At 45.8% G+C, this 12,203-nt stretch overlaps 1 protein-coding gene across 2 annotated transcripts in view; it reads right to left on the bottom strand.

Annotated features, from left to right (window-relative positions):
- The window catches only part of sano (CABIT domain-containing protein serrano), a 101,600-nt gene that overhangs the window by 52,123 nt on the left and 37,274 nt on the right, over positions 1 to 12,203 (bottom strand). For both annotated transcript variants that reach the window (XM_034321222.2, XM_034321221.2), the window contains exon 2: positions 7,329 to 7,382. The gene's annotated coding sequence lies outside the window, so the exon portion shown is untranslated. The remainder of the gene's footprint in view (positions 1 to 7,328; positions 7,383 to 12,203) is intronic.

Raw genomic sequence — 12,203 nt, 5'->3', positions numbered from 1 at the left:
TCAAGCTGATCCGAAAAGGTGGTCAACACCGGGAATAGGGGAAAAAACGACGCATGAGCCGCGTAAAATCGTTGTTGTTGTTGCAAATGCAGCAAGAAACGCATGTTAATTCGACGATTTACCACTTAACGCGAGAATCAGCCGGCCGCGGAGTTTGCGAGCGTGCACTCGAACGCGGCCGCTTCTCTGGATTTCACGGCGAGTAATTTAATTAGTCAGAAAGATAGCGATTCGCCTCGTTCCGTGAACTTAGCTCTAGGAGGGCGGCAATTAGTTTATTTTTTTTTTCTTTTTCTCCTTCTCCTCTCTACCCCTCCTTGTATTTTCCTTTACGGGGATTGCCGTGGCGCCGACGGCGTGAAGATCCTCCGGATAAACCGGATGCTGATTCTTCGGGGCCAAGGGCAAATCGTGCACTGCCTCTTCTGTGTCGTTTGCTGTTTGTCGATTCCTTCCTTTTTTCTTTATTTCGATCCTATACCTCGAGCCAAGGAATATTTCAACGATTCGAAATGGGTTCGTCATGGTCGCCGCGTGAAACAATGTTTATTGTTGCCGGATAGATAAACGATGAACCCTTTGGAACCCGGATTTTACTAGCTAACATCCAGCATCGAATCGCGAATTAATTGATCGAAGGATCTTGTGATCAAGGAAATGTGAAAATATTCGAAAGGAACGGTGTCTTCGAGGAGATACGATCCGGCCCATGGACGACGCGGCCTCTTTGCGATGGGGCCATCCAGGCGTTCCGTTACTTGCTGGCAACGAGTCCGATGCCTTTACAATAATTAACAGAGCTAATCAAACGCTCATTAGGCAGAGTAAATAGGGGATGTAATTACGAGCGATACTGGGTTCGGTGCGGTACAGAGAGGCGCGCGACCCGACGTAATCGTGCGTACAGCTAATAAGCCGAGTCTATAGAGGCGTTACACTAGTGTACCGTACGTGTCAGTAGAATCTTCAGATTGTTGTTTATTGAGCAATCAAACTAACTATTTTTCATATTTTTCAATTTTTCAATTTTCACATACCATGTGTTGCACACGCGAAGAAGTGCATTCTGCGTAGATGCAGCAGCGAAACGTGCATCGACGGCGGCGCCCGCTACTCATTGACATTTAACTTTCGAAATTGAACACAGAGAGTGGCGGCGAGATGCGGCCTCAGACCGCCGCGAAATACCACCGGCCAGATAGAAGAGCCTAACATTTAAATGCCATTGCTGCCCGCCAAGACGCATGGCCTACGCCGAGATGCACCTGAAAGGGCTCTCTTCCTTCTATCTCTCCGCCACTGTTCGTCGAGACCGTCTGCTCGTAAAATAATCGGTGGACTTTCACGCTTTTCGCGTTAGACGCCACCAAATGGTCGGAAAGTTACCAACACGGAGGCGAATTACGAAATCAAAGCTTTAAAATGTTTCAAAAGGCTATTAATTATTCTTCAAAGAATATTTACGAAGATAAAGTTGTTGATGCTATTGATGATTGAAGAGTGGACGTGTGTTTTCATTTCAAAGAGCGCTTGTTAAGGCTCGCGTGATCGTGCAAACGATTTCCAAGCAGGAAACGAGGAAAGACGAGGATCTTCTGTTAGCCAAGTTCTCGCTGTTTATTTTTCTGATCGAGGAAACTGTGCTACTTTCCTTTTCAAAAACACGTTTCCGTTCCTTTCGCTCTTACACTTGCCGAGTGAGATCCTCCACGCTCGCTGTTCAACAATGATACACGTAATAACACCTGACAATTATGCGGGTCGTTTGTAATTAACACCAGTCGAAGTAAACTGTGCACAATTGTAGAATTGAAAAAATGAGAGAGCTTTGGGTTCGATCTATTTCACGAGGATTAACAAGAGAAAGGCGGCGTAGAGGATCCTGAACCCTTAATCCGTCGACACGTAATGAGACATAATACAAAATTAGCCAATCACTATGTACAGTTACGCATTACGCTAACGAGACTTACTTCCGATTATAGGCGAAGTCGCCCATTGTTCGAGAAAGCCAAGCGATGTCTAACTCCCATCTCTCTTTCTTTGTGTGATAGCCATTTATCCATCTATTCTAACCAGCAACGATATCACGAAAAAGTCTCGCAATCTTTTTCAATTTACAACGTCGAAACTTTTGTTCGAAAAACTGATCGAGCATTCAATTTGCATTTATTTATTAAAAAGAAGAAATTGCTGTTGGTACGATAAGAAGACACGGTCGAAGGAAGCCGCGACACAGAGGTTGGGTAAGGAACGAAGGATCGTCTCGTCGAAATTCGTCTTGCATCGACGAACAGGCAGGCTCGTAAATCAGCTCGTGCAAAGAATTCGCGATTATCCCATCGAAAGCGAGGCTCAGCCACGGCGGCGGCGGCGGCGGCGAGTTTGCTGACCAAGAGACAAACGGACTCCGCGTAAGGTCATTGGAGGGCCGATGCCAAGCGTAGCTGCATTTCCGCGTTCACGGTGCCGCGCGTCGCCGGGGTCGTAGGTCGAATATTCGATAGGCGAACGCCTTCTGTGTAACGGTACACCACGTGCCTTCTGGTTCGAGCATTTTGACAATCCGCCTCTCGACTAATCCGCATACCACCGTTCACCCTCCTCCGTTAACGACACCCATTAAACGCAATCACCCGCATTACTGTGCCGACACTACGATACTTAACTCCTCGACTGTTATGGTCAACGCCTCTGATTTTGCGAAAAAAAAAAAAATAATAAAAGGTAAGTAATAGATGGCAAAATATTGCGGCATCGATAAAATCGATTCAATCGGAATAAGAAAAGATGAAAAGAATGCCAAGAACTCCGAGACGAGAGTTAAACGATGAGCTGTCTAGTTGATTCGTAATCGTGACGCTGAAAGGATTGCTCAAATCGTAAATGCATCTGAAAGCGACGTTTAATTGTTACGCAAAGCCATTATTCTCGCTAAGCTGTTGGTCAACCGTGGCTCGTCTCGTTCCGAGATATTCACTGCATTATAAACGTCCCGCGACGACCGTTTAATTGATCAATCAAGATTTAGTTAACGGCTCCGTGATTTACGCGAATAGTTCGCCCAGCTAATTGCCTTTCTCGGAAAACACTTGGTATCACGAATATTTCGGATGATTGTTTAACCGTTCGCCGTTCGCGGAACATTCTTTAACCCGTAATCGATGTATCCTAGAATGTTCGTTTAACTGTTCGTGCAATGAAAATTGTTCGAATCGTTCGATTTTCGCTGAAATTTATTTCATTTTTATAGCGTGGAATCGATCCTTTCGGATCGAGTAGTAAAAGAAATCGTAAGAGCGTTAGTGTTGAAAAAAAAAATATTAATTAAAAATTTCCCTAGGTCTTCAGGAAGAAGAAAAGAGGAGCAATGATCGGTCACCATCGTCGTTGAATTAAATAAATCGTTAATCGCGAGCATTTATCCTTTCGTGTCGGTGACTTAGGGAGCGGTAAGCCGTCGTCTCTCAGTGTGCTCGCAAATCTTCCTCGTCGTCCTCTCGAACCGCGTCTTCATCGGTTTTATACGCGAGAACCTTTGACCACTGGCGTCGTTCGCACGGCAAAAACCGCTCGATGAACACTATTCACCGTGGAAGCAGATGTTACCGTTAGTTTTCGGCTCGGTGTCGTGGGTAAAGTGATTAGAGAGAACGCGAGACACTTAACCGTGCGCCATGTTCGACGGATCGAGAGATTCTTCGATGAATTAGATCCAACCACTCTGAAACTATGATTTTTATTGAAAAAATAATATTTTCAATCCACCCTTTTCAAGATCCAAGAATTTTTCTCCGAAAAATGCGCTCACGTCTTCAAATATTAATTAAAATCAAACTGTATGAAATAATTTTGCACCCTTTTGCCTCCAGAATTAAAAAAAAATGAGATTTTGTAATTAACCCTGTGGATGGTTCAAAAAGAAGATAACCACTCTTAAACTATGATTTTTATTGAAAAAATAATATTTCCAATCCACCCTTTTTGAGATCCAAGAATTTTTCTCCAAAAAATGCGCCTACGTCTTCAAATGTTAATTAAAATCAAATTATATAAAATAATTTTGCACCCTCTTGCCTCCAGAATTGAAAAATATGAAATTTTTTAATCCACCCCGCTGGTGGTTGAAGAAGAAGAGACCTCTTCTTGTTTGAGAAGAGGTCTGCGCCTATGTGTTGAACCACTCCTTTAAACGAAGCAGCATCTAGCAAAGCTGGGCCCCTGGCTATCGAGAAGAAGCGAGAGAAAGATACGGGTTAAGAGAGAGGGGGTGTAAGGGTCGATGGAGGGAGAGAGAAAAATGAAAAAGTCACCGATGCCATGCGAGCGACGTGACCTCTCGTCGGTGACCCCGGACGAACCGGCCGACGACGAAGGAGGAAAGGGGAATGCCAGACCTCAGGCTACGTTCACAGTTCGCCGAAAAAGGCGTGCTACACAACCGGCACGCCGATTGTGTTGACCGGTCAACGTGCCTCCTTTGACGGTCGGCTTCTTACCTTTTCCTGTTCTCATCTTAATTTATAGCCAATACCGATAGAAATATTCTCTTCTACGACTTTTTCCAGCAAACATCTACGTGTAAAGATATTTCAAAATACCATTCGGAAAAATGAAAAATCCTTCGTTTCCTTTTACTGGACAAGTACCTTTTTAACTGTACAATGTCCCCTTTGTTTAAGATCAATTGGACCGTAGAAGGTTTCGTCTGATAAAAGTACGGTGGCTCGTTAGGAAAGCCAATTCCAGCGTACGTTAATTCAAAGAACGTACCGCTAGAAATCGGCTTCCTCTTTCAGAAGCGAAAGCTTTCCCGTTTTAGGCCGTCATGTCATCCCGAAAGAGGCTCGAGTGCATCGAAGGGGACAGGGTTCACGCGGTTCACACGCGCGCGGAAGTGCCGGGACACTGGAGCTTTAACGACCGGAATTTGTCTGGCCAGGCAGGTACACGATACGACGGACCAGGAAGGCAATCAGGAAGCGAAGAAAGTCGAAGGAGACTAACGAGTCGTACTAGGAATGGATAAATAGGCAGTCGTCCTACGACCACTATTTTCTTTTCACGATGGCGAGAACCAACGTCTACCTGTCGTTAAATAACTAAGAGTATTCAAAAAATATTTTTCCATAAAATTCTATGAATTTCTCAATCACAATATCGAATTTTTCAATGCATCGGGACACTTGTTCATCGATACCTGACAAATACCAACGATCAAAAGCGTAGGCACGACGATGTGGCCATCGCGGCCTCTGCGTGCCACGTTCGCTCCCAAGTATGATACTCAAGACCGTGGATTGACCCTTACGGTACCTCGAACGTCGATGCTTTAATTACGACCAACTCGTACCTCTCGTTTTTTCAATTTCACAACCGTTCCACCCTCGACCAAGGTCAAAGATACGAGGCCACGTTTGCAACGTAACGAACTCGATCGACCGGTAATCTATCCTTCGTTAACAATCCTGACATTACGACCTGGATTAGATAAGGATATCTTTTCACATTGTCGTAAATGGAGGAGGAATAAAGTGGAAAGGGGAAGAGGGGGGAGAATAGATCGTCTACACGACCTCGAGTTATCCGACTGGATCGCTCGACAGTCCATTATCGATACGCTTCGGGCTGGGCTATTAAAACTATCCTCGTTGATCGACGTGGGAAATTGTTTAACAACCCAGCGATACCTGTCGATGAAATGTATCAAGAATCAGAATTAGGTCGACGAGAAGTGGTAATTTTATTAATCGAACTTGATGAAATAACGGTTCCGATATTGCAAGAGCCGAGGCAGAAGGTTTTTATAAATAAATATTCTCTTTAACAATTGCATCCTCTGAAGACATCTCCTTGAAAGGAACATCAAGCACTATCAAGGAAGCCTTCGAATCGTTCCAATCTCTTCTACCATTTAAATTCCACCTCTAACGACATCCCTCCCAGAGTCTAACTAGCTGACCTCTGTCCCGTAGCTCGAGGAACGCATCCGAGGTTTCCTCGTGTCCCAGATCCCGCTTCTAATAACCGCGCCACGGCAGCCGCGGTATCCGCCCATAAATTCCCACGGGTCAGCGGAAAAATCGAGCCAGGTTTCCCGCGAAATTGTCCTACATACGGTGGTGGCGGTCGCGAACTTGCCGTCCGCTCGCTCGAGCATCCTCCATTTCCTCCTCGCCTCCTCGTATACCTTCGGGCAATAGGCACGACCGACTGGCTGTCAGTGTACCTGCCGGCCAGACAAATTCCGCCTATTAAAGCGTTCGAAACGTCGTCGTATGGTGGCTTTGAACCCGTTCGAAAACTCCTCTGTGCACTGTCGAATATACAGAGTGTCCAATTTGAAATTTGCCCATTTTCCAGAAATAGAATTCTGAAAATATCAATTTAAATTCCAAGCGATGGGATCACTAGGGATATTGAACTGTTGACCCTCGTTCGAATCAAAGTCATCTTCGGTGCTCTCGATTGCCACCGTCACGAGTCTCGATGAAAAAAGGAAGAGGACCCGATGCATCCGAAGGACAGCTATGACCCCGGCGCAAAAACGGTCACGATATCTCTGACGCAGTCCATGAGAGAGGAACAGGTAACGAGCGATCAGATTTCTATCGGGCAGAGTCTCGAGGTCTGTTCGCGAGCTCTGCCGTTGGTTCGCAATTTTTCTCCGTTCGATCGAACGACGAACCGTTTCGGTGGACTGTTCACCAGGGGACATGCATCGCCGATGAGAATATGACCCCTGCACGTACGAAGCGAAGCGTACAGGCGTCGTGGCGCGTCTCTACAGGCTCGACAGACATCGACATAGGACGGCGATGGTGATGGCTGCACTACGCGTCCTGGTGTGGGTGATGCGCTCGTTGGATTCTGGTGGGAGTACCGCAAGGGTCAATCGACGTCCCACCATTATACAGGGTGTTCGCGAAGGTTAAAGCAAGTGAAAAATCTTTCTTGCTCTCCGTAATTAACCCTTTCGGTGGTAAATGCTTTTGAATTCTAATTTCTATCTTCCCCCCTTTAAATACAATTTTTCGAAAAATAAATAAGAAAGTCGAATTGATCAAGTGTACATCCGGTTTATCGGTCAGGTTCCATAAAAGAGTAAAAAGAGTGAAAATAAAGCTCGAGGCACGCATGAAATCGATCGTAAAATGAACTTCCTGATACCGCTCTGTTTCTTGCATAATCGAAGGCAAACAGGAAGTCGTCGAAGCAGGACGCGATTAGCGTTAGAGTATCGACGAATAAAAAGTATCGGATTTAAAAACACGTTAATTGATCGCGGATGACTCGATGAAAAAGGTAGTATAGATGTTTCGACTCACCGACAATCTCGATGCTCTCTCCCCGTGGATGATCCGCCGGGTTTCCTGTCGTTCCTGGAAAGCAAACGGACGACATTGTAAAAACAGTTACCGATAATGGTAATAAACGAAACTTGAAATATTAAAATCTTGTAATTTAGATGAAATCGTAAACTGGTATGGAACGGTGATTACATTAAACGTCTTAAAAGTTTTAAAGATACGACGTTTAATTATCGTTCTACTCTAGTTTTTTTCGATTGATAACTTCTATTGGGAATCATTTGAATGATAAAAAGTATTCGATTTCACGTGTGAAAGGAAGATGAGCAGAAGAGGTAAAAAGAGCGACGAGGCATCGTTAACGAGCCATTTACCCGTTACGCCTTAATTTGTCCAATCGTGCATGCTGGTCTAACGACGATCAATCGTCAGAATTAACTTTCTGCTTCATTTGCGGCCTCGAACGATCGTTAAACCGGCTACGGGCTAACACGCGCCTACGATTCGATCGATTGTAAAATTTAACGATCCTACAACGTTAGTGTGTTAATCTAGCTTGAATATTAATCTTCGATTCATCTACCGCCTCTTTGATTGCTCGATCCTAACGAAAGGTCAAGTTCAAATCGCTTGTAATTGGATCTTGTCGAATTTACACCATTCTAATAACAATTATCGATCAACTAACCGAAATATCCTCAGGCATTTCCTCTAGACCAGTCGAAAGAAAAATGTTAGGGAATTTCCGGAGGAAACCGGGCTGATTTAACTGGAATCTGGAACGTGTCCGTGGAAAATGCATTATCTATCGAACGTGTTCACCTATCTGCTTTCTTTCTCTAAGTACACGTGTGTCGTGCACCCACACGAGGCTGAATCGAAGCACGTCGATACGGTTACCTAATCACACCGGTGCTCCATCGTCCACTGCATTGTCTCTCGTTCCCTTCCTTCGGCTCTGCCTTCTATCCACGCTGTCAGGTCCTGGCCGAGTTCAACGACGCGTGAACGCAAACTTTACTCGTTCCATTACATTTTCTACTTGGATAATCCGGTGCAGCTCTCGAGCCTGTTCACCGAGACACGCGGTGTCACGTTCCTCGACTGGTACCCTTGCAACAATGTGCACGCGCCGATCAGACGATTCCAGACGATGTATCTTGAACTGTTCGATGGACAGGTGATCGATACCTTTCTCTTTCTGTCGATTAATCAGACCGACCAAAATGTTCTGGATTGTTTTGTAACCAGGTTATCTGGGAAGTTCTAGAGCTAGAGGATACGAAGAACGTACGCTGGCAAGTAGTAATAAACGTCAGTGAAAACGGTCCAAGATTAGCCGAGATACATCTAATTGATCCCAGAGGAATAAGATAATAACCGCATAAATATCTACGTGGCGTGATTGTTGTCAGCGAGCCAGGCCGAGCAATGGTAACCAACTGAACGTCCAAGATGAGCTACCGACAGATCGCTCGCAGATAGATGCAAAGATACGCTGGACAACCAGCAATAACAATCTTATTCGCTGTCATTCTCACGTGACTCGTGTCTCCTTCCATTCGAAGCTTGGACTTCGAGAAAACACCCTCGCTCTTATCCGAACAAGAAAAAGTACCTCGTATCCTTGAGATTACCATCTATCTTCTTGATAAATAAAAAGAAAAGTCTCTTCCCCAAATAAAATCCCCCGAAATAACCAGTTCCTCGCTTTCACCAGAAGAAGAAGTACTCAATAACTCGGTCCCCGTCTTCAACCCCAAAACAAACAACAAAGAACCACCGGCAACAGCTCTCTACCAAATAAGCCATAAAATCCTGTAAAATCTTTCTTCCCTCTTAATTTAACAATCCTTCACTTTCACTGGCAGAAGAAGAAGTGCCCAATATCCTTGAGTTATATGCACCACCCTTCTGCCCTGAAAGAAAGAAAGGAACAAAGAGGGAGGTCGATAAATTTTCCTTTCGCGCGATGGCGAGCAAAGGGCGCGAAACGAAATACGGAGGTGGTCGGTGATATAGTGGAGGGAAAAGGTTAAGCTTCGAGAACTCGAACGATACTTTATAAGCATGGTTCGTAGGAAAACTGGTATAGGGTGAGATGACTGGAAGCGTGGAACCGCCGAGAGGATTCCTATTATATCCAGCTTGCTATCCGCGTTATCCACTTGGATTAAGCGTATCTCCAATGAAATTGGTACCACTCGCAACATTGAAGCATACACCAGCTACGATTCTCTCTTTCTTCCTTTCTCTTTTTCTTTCATCTGTAGCTCGCTTTGCCTGGCTTGGCTCCGCTGCCAGCAATAAATATGCTGATTAAGCGGCAACGTAGCGCCGGTTAATTTGCAGTATATCAGTATCCAACAGTGCATTTTAATTGGTCGTGAAGCATTATTGCAACGTATAATCAATGACGCTACGCATCAACGACCGTACCTATTAACGCACCGAACAGAACTCGAAGATCTGAGAAAAATTCGTCGATTCCTGTCGGTGAAATTGATGAGACATGACTGCGATCGATGTGCCTAATTCTTGAGTAATTTATCAGGCACAGAAATTTTAGAGGATCTTCCAGAACCTCGTAGGATTCAGAACAGCGTAGCCTCGCGGCGTGAAGTTATTAATCCCGAGGATACCGAACGCATAAATTCGATTTCAAGACACTCGCCTCCCCCGTCGCGGCGAAAACCGATTTCACACTGATAATTGCGATTATCCATTAGTCGAGCAGTCGCGGCAGGTTATTCATTGGAACGTCGTGGATACAATGCGAGCCGCGGGCTGTTGCGAAACGTGTCGTTGCGGATTTCGTTGCAAAATCGTTAAAAGGTCTGCTGGCAAGAGCGCGACACCGATCCTCGCGAGGCAACCTTGAAGCGTCGAAGCCTAGATGCACCGGCGAGCGTGAGACCACGTCCTATTTAGCTACATCGATGCACTTTGCAACGGGGAATCGAGATCGCGATACTTTTCATCGTTTCACAATTCTATCTTACCGACAGACCGCACGCTTCCACCCCGGAATTCCACACGAGCCATCTGAACCTTAACGCGGCGAATTCGATGAGATTCGACAGGTGGTGAGCCATTAGAAGGACTCGTTTTTAGACACCCGGTGCACGATCACCTAACCCGTTGCTCAACTTGTCTCGCAAGAGCATAACCTTTTCAGAGGACAGACTACGTGCGGCTCGAGGTGGATAGAAGGAGATAGGCTGAGCGAAAAGGCAAGAGGAAAGCCAGTACACAGGCAACGAACCGGCAATTATCGTAGCGTTGGATAGGAGCTCGCGTTATTGCGACCGGCTGCCAGAAGCCTGTAACTCGGTAATTTAGAGGCGTTGTTTGGCTGCCGCCACCGCGGCTTACGAGCCACCCTTTTGCCTTTCCACTAATCGCGCCGATAACGCCTGTTCCGCGTCAAACCAGCCCCGGCGAATCCGGTTGCGTGACCGCGAAAATCTATTTGCTTTCAAGCTGTTATCTTTTACTACCGGTACACTTACTTAAACCGCTTGTATTCCGCCACTTTGTCGCGTAACTGGATCGTTCGTCGTTTACAGATCTTCCCGATGATTTCTCCATTAAAGAGTGCATATGGGATTAGGTAATCTTTGTATTCTTTTTTTTCTTTCTTTATGGAAAAATAATTTCTCTAGTGGCATCAAAGTGCTAAGACTTGAAATATAATTTCAAGCGTCCCACTTTTCCTCTTGCACTTACCATCTTCAACCTTTCACCTCAATTTCCATAGACCCCCATATATCCTTCCATCGCTATCGAAACGAGTTTCTTCCCCATAAAAGCAGCCCCTCGCTCGTCACACTAACGACCCCACAAACTCAGCCGTGACCCGATGGTAACGCTAAAAGCAATCGGGCCGAGTAGCTCGTTGCACCGCGTTGCACCGGCGCAGATACGATGCATCGCGATGGAACTTCCGTTTCTAAAAGCGTCTGGCGATTAACGAGATCCGGCCTCCAAGATAAGCGGGTCGGCTCGGTTCGTTCATTCAATTAGCGCGTTATTCGCGCGAGCCGCGCTCGTAACTTGGCGAACGGTGGCCGGAGCCACGAGTTATGACGTTTCCTTCGCACGACCATAAAGATTACGCGGCCGGGCCTTATCTGGCCACGAAATCGCTCGACTATCCGCGAAACTATCCTCTCTGTTTACGAGTCTACAACGTCGCCGGCGACGTAACCGCTGATAACGGTCGGTAATTGCAGCTGCGATCACCGCCACCAACACCACCTTCCGCTCCATCCTGGTACACCTTCTTCTTCTCGGTCTATTCCGAGCATCGTACTGTTGCCAACACGCCCACGCTTTCAACTAACCAGATATCCTTTCGATTATGGAATTCTCGGATCACTTATTGTTACCTCCAAGGAATTTCTTCTAATCGGATTTCGATTTTAGATTTATATAAAAATCGATCGAGCTGACCTTCCACGTGCCCTAAACAATACTCAATTAAACAAGAACGCCAATTACTAAGATGGAAGGTTCAGTGACGAGGCACGTACGCGGGGACCAGAGATCCTTGTAAGGATCCGTTCCAAGTGGAGGACGAGCATTCCTGCGGAACGCGACCGCTTTTTCGGCCGATCGTCCGCGGAAAGTTAATTTCGTTTATTAGAAGAGAGGAACGGGCGCCTACCACGCTCGAACCAGTTTCTTCGTCTACGTGCTTCGACGAAATTTTATTTCGGGCGCGTTCCACTGAACGATTATCCTTACCGAGAAAATATGGAGGTAAGGAGAGCATCCAGAAAAACGAAAGTCCAGGTCTCGACCAAAGGATCGCGATTAGATGCTCCTGGAATTCTTCATTCGACCAAAGACGAAATCGTATAGCTTCGAACACGTTATTTCGTAGGTAAT

This window comes from Osmia lignaria, chromosome 12 (assembly GCF_051020975.1).
Source record: "Osmia lignaria lignaria isolate PbOS001 chromosome 12, iyOsmLign1, whole genome shotgun sequence".
Taxonomy (NCBI): domain Eukaryota; kingdom Metazoa; phylum Arthropoda; class Insecta; order Hymenoptera; family Megachilidae; genus Osmia; species Osmia lignaria.
The sequence above is the reverse complement of the archived record's forward strand: the minus strand, read 5'-3'. Positions and strand labels throughout refer to the sequence as shown.